The following is a 15,624-nucleotide window of genomic DNA, read 5'->3' as shown; positions in this document are numbered from 1 at the left end:
ATGCGCACGGCACGCACGGGGCGGGGCGGGGCGGGCTTAAGTTTCAGCAAGAAAGGCTCTGTAAACCCTGAAGGTGCTTATAGATACCACCTTCCAATAAGAGGAGGCGAGCAGGGCTTCTTTGAGGAACTAGTGACTCAAAAACTGCGGCGGGGAAAGCACTGTGACTGTCATAAACTTGCTTGTGCAACTGTAAATTGATGCAATCCTGGAGTAAAATTTGATAATATCGAGAGTTTTAAAATAGTTCTTCTTTTTTTTTTCTTTTTTCTTGGGCCAGTCCCGCGACATATAGAGGTTCCCAGGCTAGGGGTCTAATCGGAGCTGTAGCCGCCGGCCTATGCCAGAGCCACAGCGACGTGGGACCCAAGCCTCGTCTGCAACCTACACCACAGTTCACGGCAACGCCAGATCCTTAACCCACTGAGCAAGGCCAGGAATCGAACCTGCAACCTCATGGTTCCTAGTCAGATCCGTTAACCACTGAGCCATGACGGGAACTCCTCCTTACTTTTTTTAAATTTTATTGGCATATAATTGGCTTACAAAGTTATGTAAAATAGTTCATACTCTTTAAACCAGTAATTATTTGAGGCCGCTATTCTATAATAAACAGGAACTTCAGCCAAAAATTGTTTACAAGGATGTACATCAGATATTTAAGAAATGGAAATTAAAACACTCCTGGAGTTCCTGTCATGGCTCAGTGGTTAACGAATCCGACTAGGAACCATGAGGTTGTGGGTTCCATCCCTGGCCTTGCTCAGTGGGTTAACGATCCGGCATTGTCGTGAGCTATGGTGTAGGTCTTGGACAGGGCTCGGATCCTGCGTTCCTGTGGCTGTGGTATAGGCCGGTGGCTACAGCTCTGATTGGAGCCCTAGACTGGGAACCTCCATATGCCGCAAGTGTAGTCCTAAACACAAAAAGACAAAAAAAAAAAAAAGAAAAGAAAAAAGAAAGAAAGAAAAACCACTCCTGACCAGGAGTTCCCGTTGTGGTTCAGCAGATTAAGAATCTGACCTAGTCTTTGTGAGGATAGGAGTTAGATCCCTAGCCTCTATCAGTAGGCTCTTACTGTTGCTGCAAGCTGCGGTATAGGCTGCAAATGTGGCTTGGATCCAGTGTTGCTGTGGCTGTGGCTGTGCTATAGGTCTCAGCTGCAGTTCCTATTTGACACCCTAGCCCAGGAACTTCCATATGCTGCAGGTGCAGCAGTAAAAAGAAAAAAAAAAAATCCTGAACACACTACTATATATAAAATAGAGAAGGAATAAGGATTTACTGTATAACACAGGGAGTAAGACTCAATATCTCATAGTAAGCTATAATGGAAAATAATCTGAAAATTATATATATAATACATATACATACATCTAAATTACTTTGCAACACACCTGAAACTGATAGTGTTATATAATCAACTATAAAAAAATGCTGAGGAGTTCCCGTCGTGGCGCAGTGGTTAACGAATCCGACTAGGAAACATGAGGTTTTGGGTTCGATTCCTGCCCTTGCTCAGTGGGTTAAAGATCCGGCGTTGCCATGAGCTGTGGTGTAGGTTGCAGACGCGGCTCGGATCCCCCGTTGCTGTGGCTCTGGCGTAGGCTGGCAGCTAAGCTCCGATTAGACCCCTAGCCTGGGAACCTCCATATGCCGCGGGAGCGGCCCAAGAAATGGCAAAAAGACAAAAAAAAAATGCTGAGATACAATTTCATACCTATCTGTGGCAAAAAGGTAGAAGTTCATCATAAATATGACAAAAAAGTAAAACCACCAGAGCTCATTTCTTACTGGGGATAGGTAGTGTAGCTTGTTTCAAACACTTTAAAGAACAACTCAGCACTACCTAGTAGGTTTTAGGTGCAGGTACCCTATGACTAAACAATTCTACTTTTAGGTAAGTGCCTTAAAGCATTTTTTTTTTGTCTTTTTACCTTTTCTAGGGCCGCTCCCTTGGCATATGGAGGTTCCCAGGTTAGGGGTCAAATCGGAGCTGTAGCCGCCAGCCTACGCCAGAGCCACGTCTGCAGCCTACACCACAGCTCACGGCAATGCCGGATCCTTAACCCACTGAGCAAGGGCAGGGACCGAACCCGAAACCTCATGGTTCCTAGTCAGATTCGCTAACCACTGTGCCACGACGGGAACTCTAAAGCAGTATTTTCAAACTGTTTGATTTTTTCAAACTGTTTGAAGTAAAATAATACATTTGCTTTGTAATACATTACATAACATACGTGTAAAAGATTTTATATGAAAAATGTTTTACAAAACAATATTTACCCTTACTCTGGTGCCACACACTCTGCATTTTTATTTTCCAGTCTAGCTCATTTTTAATTTTATTTTATTTTTTATTTTTCATTTTGCTTTTAAGGGCCACACCCATCACATAGGGAGGTTCCCAGGCTAGGGGCTGAGTCAGAGCCACAGACACCAGCCTACCCCACAGCCACAGCAATGCAGGATCCTAGCCAAATCTGTGACCTACACCACAGCTCACAGCAATGTTGGATCCTTAACCCACTGTGTGAGGCCAGGGATTAAACACGCAACCTCATGGTTACCAATCTGATTTGTTTCCACTGTGCCACAATGGGAACTCCTTTTAGTTCATTTTTTAAAATACAGGCAATTAGTGACAAGATTGATCTCATGACCTGAGCTGGGTAGTTGCTGCTGTTCAAGAGAGGGCTGCTCTGATTATCTACTGCTTCATACTGAGCTACCACAAACTTGTACAATTTATTATTCTCATGTCTCAGAGTACTCTGAGTTGCTATTTCCCTTTATGTTACCTAGTAAGATCAAAGTGAAATAACCTTATTAGACATGAATGACTTCTTTGCTGTATAGGACAGTAATAATTTTTGAATATTAGAAGAATGTTTTCTAAATGTTTTTGTACTATTTATATGACACTGACACCGCCCCTTTTAAATTTTAATCTGCATTATTAATATTTTATCATCATATTCATGTCTATAAAACTAAAGAAACAATAAATTAAGCCCTGATTAGTATTATCTGATGAGTTGCATTCCTGCACTAGCAGATTTCAGGGTCCAGGGGGAGGCGGGAAGCAAGCCCGAAACCTAGTGCTGGTCCTCAGTTCCACTGAGCAGGTCCCAAAGCTGCCCCAGAGCCTCAGGGCACAGGGAACAAGATAGTAATTAGGAAGGAAGGAATCAATTTTGAATATTCCTTTTGTTTGTCCTATAATTTAATTTTTAATAGAGTCTGTGCTTGACAAATGGCTTGCCAAACTCTTGAAAACGTGTCCCTGGATTTCAGGTGCCAGTGCAATTGTTGAAAGCCGCCCTCTGCATCACTGAGCCTGGTTAGCTGCTGCTCTCCTGAAGATAGAGGTGTGGATTTGTCCTAATTTTTGGTTATCAGTAAAACTGCTTTGAACATTTCTGTACAATTCTTTGCACGGGGATATGCGTTCATTTCTCTTTAGCAAATACATATGACTTTCTGGTATAGGTGTATCTTTATTTTTTTAAGGAATGACCAGGAGTTCCCATTGTAGCGCAATGGTAACAAATCTGACTGGTATCCATGAGGACTGGGGTTCGATCCCTGGCTTTGCTCAGTGGATTAAGGATCTGGAGTTGCCATGAGCTGCGGTATAGGTCACAATCATGGCCTAGGCCAGCAGCTGAAGCTCCAATTCAACTCCTAGCCTGGGAACTTCCATATGCCACAGGTGCAGCTCTAAAAAAGCAAAAAAAAAAAAAAAGACCAGACTTTTTTCCAAAATGATTATACCATTTTACACTTTTTATTTTATTTTATTTTATTTTTGTCTTGTTGTTGTTATTGTTGTTGTTGTTATTGTTGTTGTTGTTGTTGCTATTTCTTGGGCCGCTCCGGCGGCATATGGAGGTTTCCAGGCTAGGGGTTGAATCGGAGCTGTAGCCACTGGCCTACGCCAGAGCCACAGCAACGCAGGACCCGAGCCGCGTCTGCAACCTACACCACAGCTCACGGCAACGCCGGATCGTTAACCCACTGAGCAAGGGCAGGGACCGAACCCACAACTTCATGGTTCCTAGTCGGATTCGTTAACCACTGCGCCACGACGGGAACTCCCATTTTACACTTTTTATCAAAATGTATGAGATTTTTTTTTTTCCCCACTGTACAGCAAGGGGATCAAGTTATCCTTACAGATTTTTTTTTAGATTTATTTTGGCCATACCCTTGGAATGTGGAAGTTCTTGGGCCAGGGATTGAACTAACACCACAGCAGTCACCAGAGCCACAGCAGTAGTAACCCCAGATCCTTAATCCACTGAGCCACCAGGGAACTGGGAGATTTTTATTCTTAATTTAATTTTGGAATATGTAATATATTCACATAGTTCAAAAGCAAAATCTTGAAAATTAGCCTTCTCACCCGCATCACCCATGGGCTCAGGGTCTACTCAGCCCTAGGCTCACCACAGGTAAGCACTGCTAGTTTCTTGAGTTTTTAAAATTATTTGTGTTTGTATGCAAATAAATACAAATATGTATTTTTTCATTTCCCCCTTTTACACAATGTTCTTTAGCACAATTGAATCAGTTAGCTAAGTCTCCCATAACAGATACCACAGACAAGACAGTTTAGACAACAAAATTGATGTTCTCACAGTTCTGGAGGCTAGAGGTCTGAGATCGCAGTGCCAAGATTGGTTTCTTCTGAAGCCCCTCTCCGTGGTTGACAGATGGTCACCTACTCACTGTGTCCTCATAGGGTTGTCCATAGACCTGTGTTGTCTGTATCCTAATCTCCTTTTCTTATAAAGATATCAGTCAGACTGGATTAGGGCCCACCCTACTGACCTCATTTTAACTTAATTACCTCTTTAAAGACCCTAGCTGCAGATACAGTTCCATTCCTGAAGCACAGGGATTTAGGGCTTCCACAAGTGAATTGGGAGTAGGGGACACAGTTCAGCCCATAGCAACAGTTCTACTCTTGGCTTTGTTCATTTAACAGTCTACCTTGAAGATATTTCCATTTCAGTATATAAAAAGTTGCTCATTTCTTTCTTGAGTTATAGAGTAAATTATTCAGTCAGTCCCCTAGTGACAAATACTAGGATTGTTTTGGATATTTTGTTACTCTCAACAATGCTGTAATGAAGGAGCTGGAACTTATTTCATTTTACACTTCAGAGATTATCTCTGTAGACACACTCCCAAAAGTGGATTATTGGATGAAAAGGTTTATGTGTATTTGCCTCTTTCTCTCTCTCTCTCTCTCTCTTTTTTTTTTTTCCTTTTCATGTCCACACCTGCGGCTTGTGGAGGTTCCCAGGCTAGGGGTCCAATTGGAGCTACAGCTGCCAGCCTAGCCACAGCAATGCAGGATCCAAGTCTCATCTTTGACCTACACCACAGCTCAAGGCAATGCCAGATCCTTAACCCACTGAGTGAGGCCAGGGATCAAACCTGCAACCTCATGGATCCTAGTCGGATTCTTTTCCGCTACACCACGACGGGAACTCCTCTCTCTCTTTCTCTTTTTTTTTTTTCCTTTTTGACCACCCTGCAGCATATGGAGTTCCTGGGCCAGGGATTAGATCTGAGCCACAGTTGAGACTTATGCCGCAAGTTGGACAACACCGGATATTTTAACTCACTGTGCCAGGCTCAGGCTGGGGATCAGACCTGCAGCCTGGTGTTGCAAAGATGCTACAGATCCCCTTGCACCAGAGCAGGAACTCTTTATGGCAGCATATGGAAGGTCTCAGGCTAGGGGTCCAAATGGAGCTGCAGCTGCCAGCCTACACCACAGCCACAGCAACACCAGATTTGAGCTGCATCCGGGACTTACACTGACGCTTGTGGCAACACCAGATCCTTAACCCACTGAATGAGGCCAGGAATTGAACCATATCCTTATGGATACTAGTCAGGTTCTTAACCTGCTAAGCCACAAGGGGAATCCCCGTTTACTTCCTTTTCTATGAACCCCCTCATTCTTCTCTTGGCTTGTAAGACTTTCTCTTACTGACTTATGGAAACTCTTTGAATATTAAGGAGATAAACCCTTTATCTATAATATGCGTTAGGGCTGTTTCTTCCTTGTTAATCATTTGTCTTTTCACTCTGCTCATGGTGACTTTGTCAAACCAAAATTTTCCATAGCCATGCATTTGAGATGGAGTATAAAAAGGCCTTTTTGGGTGGCTCAGTGGGTTAAGAACCCAGTATTCTCACTGCTGTGGCTCTGGTTACAGCTGTGAGAGGAGTTCAATTTCTGGCCTGGGAACTTGCTGCATGCTGCAAATAGCCAAAAAATAAAATAAAATAAAATGGTTAAACAATAATTTTTCCATATTTTCTTTTTCTGTTGTTCCATTGTTGTACATTTATCTTTTTTGATTTGAGTTTTATTCTGGTATGCTGTGAAGTATAGATTTTATTTTACATTTTCTCAGATGGCTATATTTCTGTCACAATACCATTTATTGAACAGTTCATCTTTCTTCCATCTGATTTTTTTTTTTTTGGTTGTGCCCATGGTATTTGAAAGTTCCCAGACTAGTTATCAAACCCATGCCACAGCAGAGACCCAAGTGGCAGCAGTGACAATGCCAGGTCTTTAACCTGCTGAGCCACAGAGGAATTCCATCTTCCTAGTGATTTGATATCCTTTATCAGATTCCATCTTCCAAAAATTATTTTGGTTTATTTCTGGATTTTCTGTTATATTTTATTGGTCTGTCTACTCATGTAACACACTGCTTTGTTGATTGAGGCTTTTAAACATATTTTCTTACCTGGTAGGTCTGGTAGCCCCCTCCCTATTACTCCTTCTCTCTTTCTTTCTTTCTTTTTTCTTTCTTTCTTTCTTTCTTTCTTTCTTTCTTTCCTTCTTTTTCTTTTTTTCTTTCTTTTGTCTTTTTAGGGCCGTACTCGTGGCATATGGAGGTTCCTAGGCTAGGGATAAAATCAGAGCTTGTAGCTGCTGGCCTATGCCACAGCCACAGCAACTAGGGATCCGAGCCACATCTGCGACCTACACCACAGCTCATGGCAACCCAGGATCCTCAACCCATTGAGTGAGGCCAGGGATCAGACCTGTGTCCTCATGTATACTAGTCAGATTTGTTTCCACTGAGCCACGATGGGAACTCCTTACTTTTTATTTTCAAAGTTTCCCTGGAAGATAGTCTTGCTTTTGATTTTTCTTTTCCTTTTTGGCCATGCCTGAGGCTTGTGGAAATTCCTGGGCCAGGGATCAAACCCGTGCCGCAGCAACCCCTCGAGCTGCTGCAGAGACAAGGCAGGATCCTTAACCTGCTGTGTTGCAAGGGAAATCGTTGCTTTTAAATTTTCTTGTTGCAATTTTTCCTGAAGTGTAAATTAGAATCACTTTATCTTATCAAAAATAATTACTGGTGTTTGATAGGAATTGTATTAAACTCATAAATTTAAAGGAATTATCCAAGAATATGATGTTTTTCTCCATTTGTTTAAGTGTTGCCTACCATTCAGTGGTTATTTAAAATTTTATTCATACAGATCTTGCACAATTCTCATGAGAGTTCATTGCTAGGTATTATATTGTTATATTAATATATCGGCTTATTTACTTTTCCTATAAGTAAACTCGTATACAATGAGTCTTTTCTTCTACTCTACATCCAATTAGTTATTTAGATTCATGATAGCTTTCCCCCCCCTCATTCTGATTATCACCTGTTGCAGGATTCTCTTATTGTCCATGTAATTTTTAGGTGATTCCACTTGCTCTGAATTTGATGCTTAAGTGAGAAATAAACTTCTGTTTTATGAAGACACTGAGATTTGGGGCTTGTTACTGCAGCATTTACTAGCTATCCTGATAAAGTGATTAAAAAATAATAATAAAGACACTCAACACACAAATATATTGGGGTAAAATTCTGTAGGGGCAGTGGTATGGAAGCAGGAGTTTTAGAAGAAAAACCAACAAGCAGAATTTCACTCTGTTACAGAACTTTATTTATTTATTTATTTGGCCACACCTGTGGCATGCAGAAATTCCCAGGCCAGGGATGGAACCTGCACCACAGCTGTAACCAGAGCCACAGCAGTGACAATGCTGGATCCTTAATCTGCTCAGGTTCAAGGGAATTTCCTTATTCATGTTTTTTGTTTTTTGTTTTTTTCTTTTTAGGTCCCGCCCCCCAACCGCCATGGAGTTCTGGAACCAGGGAGCTGAGCCTTAGTTACTACCTATGCTGCTGCTGCTGCAACAGCCAGATTCCTTTTATTTTTTAGGGCCAAACCAGTGGCATATGGAGGTTCTCAGGCTAGGGGGCGATTCAGAGCTACAGCTGCCTGCCACACAGCAACTGGCAATCCCAGCCGCATATGGGACCCATACCACAGCTCAGGGCAAAGCGGGATCCCCAACCCACTAAGTGAGGCCAGGGATTGAACCTGCATTCTCATGGATACTAGTTGGATTCCGCTGTGCCACAACGGGGAACTCCAGCAGCCAGATTCTTTAACCCATTGTGCCAGACCTGGGATGGAACCCACCTCCTGGTGCTGCAGAGGCGCTGCCCCTCTGTGTGCCACAAGGGGAACTCCCAAGTATTTTTAAAATGGAAAATAGTGGGAATCAAATCACCACGCTGTCCATATGCCAAAGGATATATTTTAAAGAGTAATATCCAGTCTTATCTAAAACCATTGTTATTTACAGTGTGCCAAAAATCAAGTCCTTTGCAACTATTTTAACCTGCATTGAACTCTTCTAGATGCCAAGTAAAGACTGGGATCCGTAGCCTGTGTTCTCAGCTTGGTTAGGGCAAGGTAGGCTGCATGGACTCTTTCTGCTGAGTACGGGCCACAGGATTGATTCCTCCACCTTTCTCCAAGGCAGACCCATTGGCTCTCAGCTGAGGCACGCAATTTGTAGGTTCTATTAACGTTGCAGACAGGGCAGTTCTGAGAAAGCGCAAAACCGAACACCCCCAGCCACCCTCAAGAGCAAGGGCTCTGAAGCTAAAGGTTGGGGTTTCAATCCTGGGTCGGCAAAATGATTTATTATGAGTATTAAGTGACTTAATGAGTGCAGAGCGTGAGAGAGGCGATCGCACTGAGTGCCCACGCGTGCGGGCTGACAGCGTGGCGGCCCCACAATCCCGGCGGTCCCAGCTCGCCGAGCCCCAGGCCGCCCACCCGCGATCAAGGCTTCTGCGCACCCCCAGCCAGGGCTGCTGAGCCTGGCAGCCGGGAGGCGCGCTCCCCCCACCGCCGACCCTGCATTTACACAAGGGTTCTCGCAGAGTGTGGCTGTTTTTAAATACAAAATGATTACATTTTTTTATGTTACTAAAATGCTGTAATTATTTTCTTTCCGTACTGCACGAATAGGAGCGCAAATAGCGTAGCAGAAAACATTTCACATGAGCGTGTATTGGAAGAGGTCAACAGAGACAGTCCCCAGGCGCGGTGACCTCTCGAGCCCTCGGCCCTGCACAAGCCGGACGCCTGGAACCCGCAGCCCCCCGCTGACTCCGCATCCGGGTGCCTCTCGGCTGCCGGCGGGAGCGCGCACGCCGCCCCGAGTCCGGAAGGCGCCGTCGGGTCACGTGCCGGCGCGCCCCCGGCACGGCGCGCTCCAGGCGGAAGTGAGGTCGGAGTTCGGCGGCTGCGCACGGTTGGCGGGGAGCGCGGGCTGCGGAGAGGCGGGCCGGGCCGAGCCGGGCAATCGGGAGCGCGGGCCGGTGAGCCGGCGGCGGCGGCGACGGCGACCGGGGCTTCGCGGCTCAGCCCCGCATCGGAATAGGCTTCCGCGGAGCGCGCCCGTCGTCGAGCCACACCGCGGAGCCCGCTCCGGGTGGGCGAGCGCTGGTCACCGAGGCCCAGGCCGCTGTCGCGGTGCGGTGAGTGCGGGCGGGGCGGGCGGGGCGGGTGGGGGGCTCCGCGGCGGCGTGCGCGGCCGGAAGTGCGGCGCTTTGTGCTGCCGACCTGGGCGGTGCCAAGGTCGGGCCCGCGGCGGTGCTTTGTCCCGCGGGGCTCGGCGGGCCGGCGGGGCCCGAGGGAGGCGGAGCTGGGCGGCCTGGCGCGCGGGCAGGTGCGGCAGGGGCGGCGGGGACTCTGCGCGGGGACCGGTGAGAGGGGCACTCGTTGCATGAGAATGTTGTCTGGGCCCTTTTAAGGTTTGGGTGATGAGATCAGAAAAACGTGCGAAAAAATGGGGAAGCAGTGGAGTGGTGTTTCTGTAACTTAGGGTTTAGGGTTCTTACGATTTTAATCGTTTCCAGTGTGTAAACTCTTCACTCTGTTTACCCACAAAGTAAATATTATTCCGATGCCTGGCAAAACCTTAACTTGAAAGACTTTCAATGTTTTCGTCAGAAAGGACGAATCGTGGCCCAGTCTGGGTTAACTTTGGGCGAGAGGTGCGCCTTTACAAAGTGTCCGCAGGGTTTTTCTCTTTTACAGTGTATGTAAGAATGCATCTAATGGGTTGTATGAGTTAATGTTTCATTGAAGTCATACATAAAGGTATTTGGAGTGTTTTACCGTGCAAGACAATTTTTTTTTTGAAATGATAAGATTTGTCTAGTTTCCACTCCAATTCTCAAGTCGTCCTTGTGTAATTTTAGATTATTTTCTCAAAACATTATATGGAAAAACTTGCCAACTCTAGAAAGCACGCGTTTTTCCCCTTCGGTGAGTAAAGATACTTATTTTTGCTTTGCCAGCGAACAGTTGAACAATAAAAGGTTAATTTTCTAACGTTGAAGGTCTTGTGCACACGGTGAAGATTTTTTTTTTAAGCTCTACGAAGCAGGCTTGCTCTAGTACGAGTGTTTGCAGAATTACTTTGGTTTAGTCGTGTCTGTGACCAAAATGGAAGGGAAGGTCTGGTGGATGTCCCCGCAGACTTGAAGGGTTGGCGACAGCAGGCCTCCTCTAAGCTCTTATGGCTGTTGGTTGTGAAGCAGTCACTAGAAATGCCAAGCAGGTAGCATCCCCTTTTCCTGCCTCCTGCCCTTTGGATAGTGGAAGGATTGGGCCCTGTGTGTGGAAGGCAGCCTGCATCCCAGTAGGAGGAGGAGGAAGCGCCGTCTGCATCTGCTGCTGTTGCTGTCTCTGCCTTCTTATCAGGCCCTGACATATTTGTTAGGATTTTTAGTTAGTATTCTGCTCTACAGCTGCCATTCAACTCACTTCTCTTGTAAGGTTAGACAGAACTGTAATGTCAAAATTATTTTAATTTTCAAACAGCGGGGAAACAAGTAGAGCAATGCCACAGAGGTAGAGGACTGACTTTTTAAAAAAACTTAAGTGCATTTAAAGAGTGCTATTTTAGCTTTTTATTTGTTTTGTAGTTTAAAGGGAAATTTTTTCTCCCAAACTTGTCTTAGGTGAGCAACTTCTTTTCCTGGATCAGTTGAGCAGTTTTAAAACAGTATACTGGTGTAATAGAGTTATGGTTACTTTTCTTGCATCTGTATTCTTCCTAATGTCTATATCTTTGAAGTCTTTCCAGTTCTGTGCAGAATTACATGAATTTCTCCCAATATATTGCAGACCTTGAGAGGGGGGAATTGAGAATTTTTGTTTTTATGTTTTGTCTGGGCTTGTGGCATACTAAAGTTCTCCGGGCAGGAGATTGAACCCATGCCACAGCAGTGACAACACAGGATCCTTAACACTCTGAGCCACTGAGGAACTCCAATTATATATTTTCTTTTTTTTTTGTCTTTTTGTCTTTTTTGTTGTTGTTGTTGTTGCTATTTCTTGGGCCGCTCCCGTGGAGGTTCCCAGGCTAGGGGTCTAATCGGAGCTGTAGCCACCGGCCTACGCCAGAGCCACAGCAACGCGGGATCCGAGCCGCATCTGCAACCTACACCACAGCTCACGGCAACACAGGATCCTTAACCCACTGAGCAAGGGCAGGGACCGAACCCGCAACCTCATGGTTCCTAGTCGGATTCGTTAACCACTGCGCCACGATGGGAACTCCTATATACTTTATTTACTTATTTATTTATGGCTGCCCCTCAGCAGATGGAGTTCCTGGGCCAGGGATCAGATCCGAGTTGAAGTTGCCAGCTAATCTGCAACTGTGGCAACGCCAGATCCTTAATCCACTGTGTCAGGCCAGGGATTGAACCTGTGTTCCAGGGCTCCCAAGACTCTGCAACCATTTCGCCACAGCAGGAGCTCCATGTATACTCTTCCTGGTGTTATCAGATGTTACTGAGAATTTCCTGTGTTGATTATGCTAAAGAGAGTTTATCTTGTACATTGCTGTCTGAGAGAGAGAGTTTAAGCTCCTTGACATTTGTTTTGTTGATACGAAATATTAACATACAAGGCCTTTAAAATTTTGGAATTACAGGTTTTTGAGGGAACCTTGTTTAGGTCAGTGTATATTTTTAGTCTTAAATATACTTTCTGATTATTATTGAATTGTCAAATTGAGAAATTTTTGCTGTCATTTTTTTTAAAGGTAAATCTGGGATTTATTTATTTTGCTGCAAGTCTTAGACCACCCATAGGAATTCTGACATTTGAGTCATTACAAATGAGAAACTTAAAAAAAAAAAGTAATGGCCTCTGGATCTAGCCTTGGAATTGGGATCCTTGGCCTACACCATATCAGACTGGGAAATTGGTGGTTTCTGAATGGCTAGTGGCACTAGAATTTGAGGCAGAGAGATGGTGGGTTTTTTCTCTTATTTAAAAAGTGTAAGATGGTGTTCCCATTGTGGCTCAGTGGTTAACAAATCCACCTAGGAACCATGAGGTTTTGGGTTTGATCCCTGGCCTTGCTCAGTGGGTTAAGGATCTGGCGTTGCTGTGAGCTGTGGTGTAGGTCGCAGATGTGGCTCAGATCCCGAGTTGCTGTGGCTGTGGCATAGGCCAGCAGCTACAGCTCCAGTTCGACCCCTAGCCTGGGAACCTCCATATGCCTCAGGTGCGGCCCTAAAAAAAAAGATACCCCCCCCCAAAAAAAGTGTAAGATACAAAATATAGAGCCATATACTCAACTTCCTAATTCCTTTTGTAAAAATACTTTGAATTACAAACCTATGTCATTTTTATCCTTAAATAGTCTATTTTTTTGTTTTTGTTTTTGTTTTCGCTTGTGGCATGGAGTTCCCAGGCCAGGGATTGAACCCTTGCCACAGCAGCAACCCTCACCACTGCAGTGACAGTGCCAGGTGCTTAACCTGCTGTGCCACAGGGAAATCCTACCCTTACATAGTTTAAAACAGTACTTCTAAAAATCGATGCATCTTTATATAACCAAAATGGTATTATCATACATAACAGTATTAACAGTTTAATGCCATTTGATACCTAGTATGTATTTATTTGTAACCCCAAATCCTTAAAATACCTTTTTACAGTTTTTCCATCTAAATCAGGATCCAAATAAAAGCTTACTATGGCCTTCATGTCTAAATCTCTCTTAGTCTAGAACTGTCCTTCTCTGCACTCTCCACCTTTTTACAGACCATCGACTTATCCCTTGTCCTCTAGAACACCCCTCCTTTTGGGTTTGCCTGGTTGCTTCATGGTATTCAGCATATTCCTCCAACTCCTGCCTTTTCCTGTAACCCAGGAGTTAGATGCATAGGCTCCATTGGACTCAGAGTTTAGTGTTTTGGTAGCAGGACACCTCAGATGATGTAGAGGAATTCCATCATACGAGGATGTACATAGTAAGTGGTATGGTTGAGTGGTCGGTGGGTTCAGCTTTCATATCCTCTAATCAATAAATAGATGAGTTTTGAATTATATTCTAAATAAATGTCTCAACTACACATTTATTGCTATGAAGAGTCCTGCATTTTTTTTATTAGACATTTGTTCTCTTTTTTAGTCTTTTTTTTTTTTTCTTTTTTGCTTTTTAGGGCCCTACCTGTGGCATATGGAAGTTCCCAGGCTAGGGGTCAAATAGGAGCTATAGCTGCCAGCCTACACCACAGCCATAGGAAAGCCCGCATCTGCAACCTAAACTGTAGCTCATGGCAGTGCCAGATCCTTAACCCACTGAGTGAGGACAGGGATTGAACCCACATCCTCATGGATACTAGTCGGGTTAGTTACCTCTGAGTCACAGTGAGGATCTCCCTTATTTATGTCTTTTGTCTTATAGGCCTGCATTGTCCAGTACTATAGCCATCACCTGCATGTGGCTGTTCAATTAAAGTTAAATTAAAATGCAGTTCTTTGGTCGTACCCGTATTTCAAATGTTCAGTGACAACTGTATGGGGACAGAGCAGACATACATTTCCATCTTCACAGGAAGTTCTATGGACAGCACTAGAAAAGATTGTATACTCAGAACAAGGAATGTGACTTGCTTTTTTACTCTACGGCTTTTGCACAGTGCTTTACTTATCTTGAATTTAATTAAGAAAATGAAGTTAGATCTTGGCACAGAATAGAGAAATAGAGTTTTAGGAGGTATTCACTTCTCTAGAGATGATAGTCAAACCAGAGAATTAGATGAAATATGTGAAGACCTCCACGATCCTAATGTTGTAAATCCTCCCAGAATGGCTTAATGGTCAGAGTAATAGGAATTGCCAGTTCCTAACTTGTTTATTTTATTTTTTAATGACCAAACCCAAGGCGTATGGAAGATCCCAGGCCAGGGATAAATCCAAGCTGCAGCTGCGACCCACTGTGCTATGCCAGGGATTGAACCCACACCTCCACAGTGACTCAGACTGTTGCAGTCAATATTCTTTTTTTTTTTTTGTCTTTTTGCTATTTCTTTGGGCCGCTCCTGCGGCATATGGAGGTTCCCAGGCTAGGGGTCGAATCGGAGCTGTAGCCACCGGCCTACGCCAGAGCCACAGCAACGCGGGATCCGAGCCTCGTCTGCAACCTACACCACAGCTCACGGCAACGCCGGATCGTTAACCCACTGAGCAAGGGCAGGGACCGAACCCGCAACCTCATGGTTCCTAGTCGGATTCGTTAACCACTGCGCCATGACGGGAACTCCATGCAGTCAAGATTCTTAACGTATTGTACCATGGCAGGAACTTCCAACTATTTATTCTTAAACTGTGGTGTAAAATACACAGTCAGTTCTCTTGTCTTCTTTAAATGCCTTCCTATCCGTGTTTCTTTCTAGACTGTTCTGTAGATCTCCATTGTCCATTGTCACTCTAGCTATGTGTGACTATTTAAATTTATCATTGTTATTATTATTTTTGTCTTTTCTGGGTCCCACCCTCGGCATTTGGAAGTTCCCAGGCTAGGGGTCTAATCCGAGCTACAGCTGCCAGTATACGCCAGAGCCACAGCAATGCAGGGTCCAAGCTGCTACTGTGACCTACACCACAGGTCATGGCAATGCTGGGTCCTTAACCCACTGAGCGAGGCCAGGGATAGAACCCGCAACCTCATGGTTCCTGGTTGAATTCGTTAACCACTGAGCCACTATTTAAATTTAGATTGAAGTTGAATAAAACTAAAAAACCCCCGGATTCTACACTAGCCCCATTTGCCAGGTGCTCAGTAGTTACTTGTAGCTAATAGATGCCACACTGGATAGCCCAGATGGAGAACATCTTCCTCTCCATAGAAGGTACTGTTGGATAGCACTGATCTAGACCTCTCTCTTAGCCGTAGTTGTGGATGTC

At 44.5% G+C, this 15,624-nt stretch overlaps 1 protein-coding gene across 4 annotated transcripts in view; it reads left to right on the top strand.

Annotated features, from left to right (window-relative positions):
- Positions 1 to 9,703: 9,703 nt before the first annotated feature.
- FAM168B (family with sequence similarity 168 member B) overlaps positions 9,704 to 15,624 on the top strand; it is a 43,566-nt gene continuing 37,645 nt past the window's right edge. The window contains exon 1 of one of the 4 annotated variants that reach the window (XM_047772587.1): positions 9,704 to 9,884. The gene's annotated coding sequence lies outside the window, so the exon portion shown is untranslated. The other 3 variants (XM_047772584.1, XM_047772585.1, XM_047772586.1) reach the window with 3 other exon arrangements.

Source organism: Phacochoerus africanus, chromosome 3 (genome assembly GCF_016906955.1).
Source record: "Phacochoerus africanus isolate WHEZ1 chromosome 3, ROS_Pafr_v1, whole genome shotgun sequence".
NCBI classification, from domain to species: Eukaryota; Metazoa; Chordata; class Mammalia; order Artiodactyla; family Suidae; genus Phacochoerus; species Phacochoerus africanus.
The sequence above is the reverse complement of the archived record's forward strand: the minus strand, read 5'-3'. Positions and strand labels throughout refer to the sequence as shown.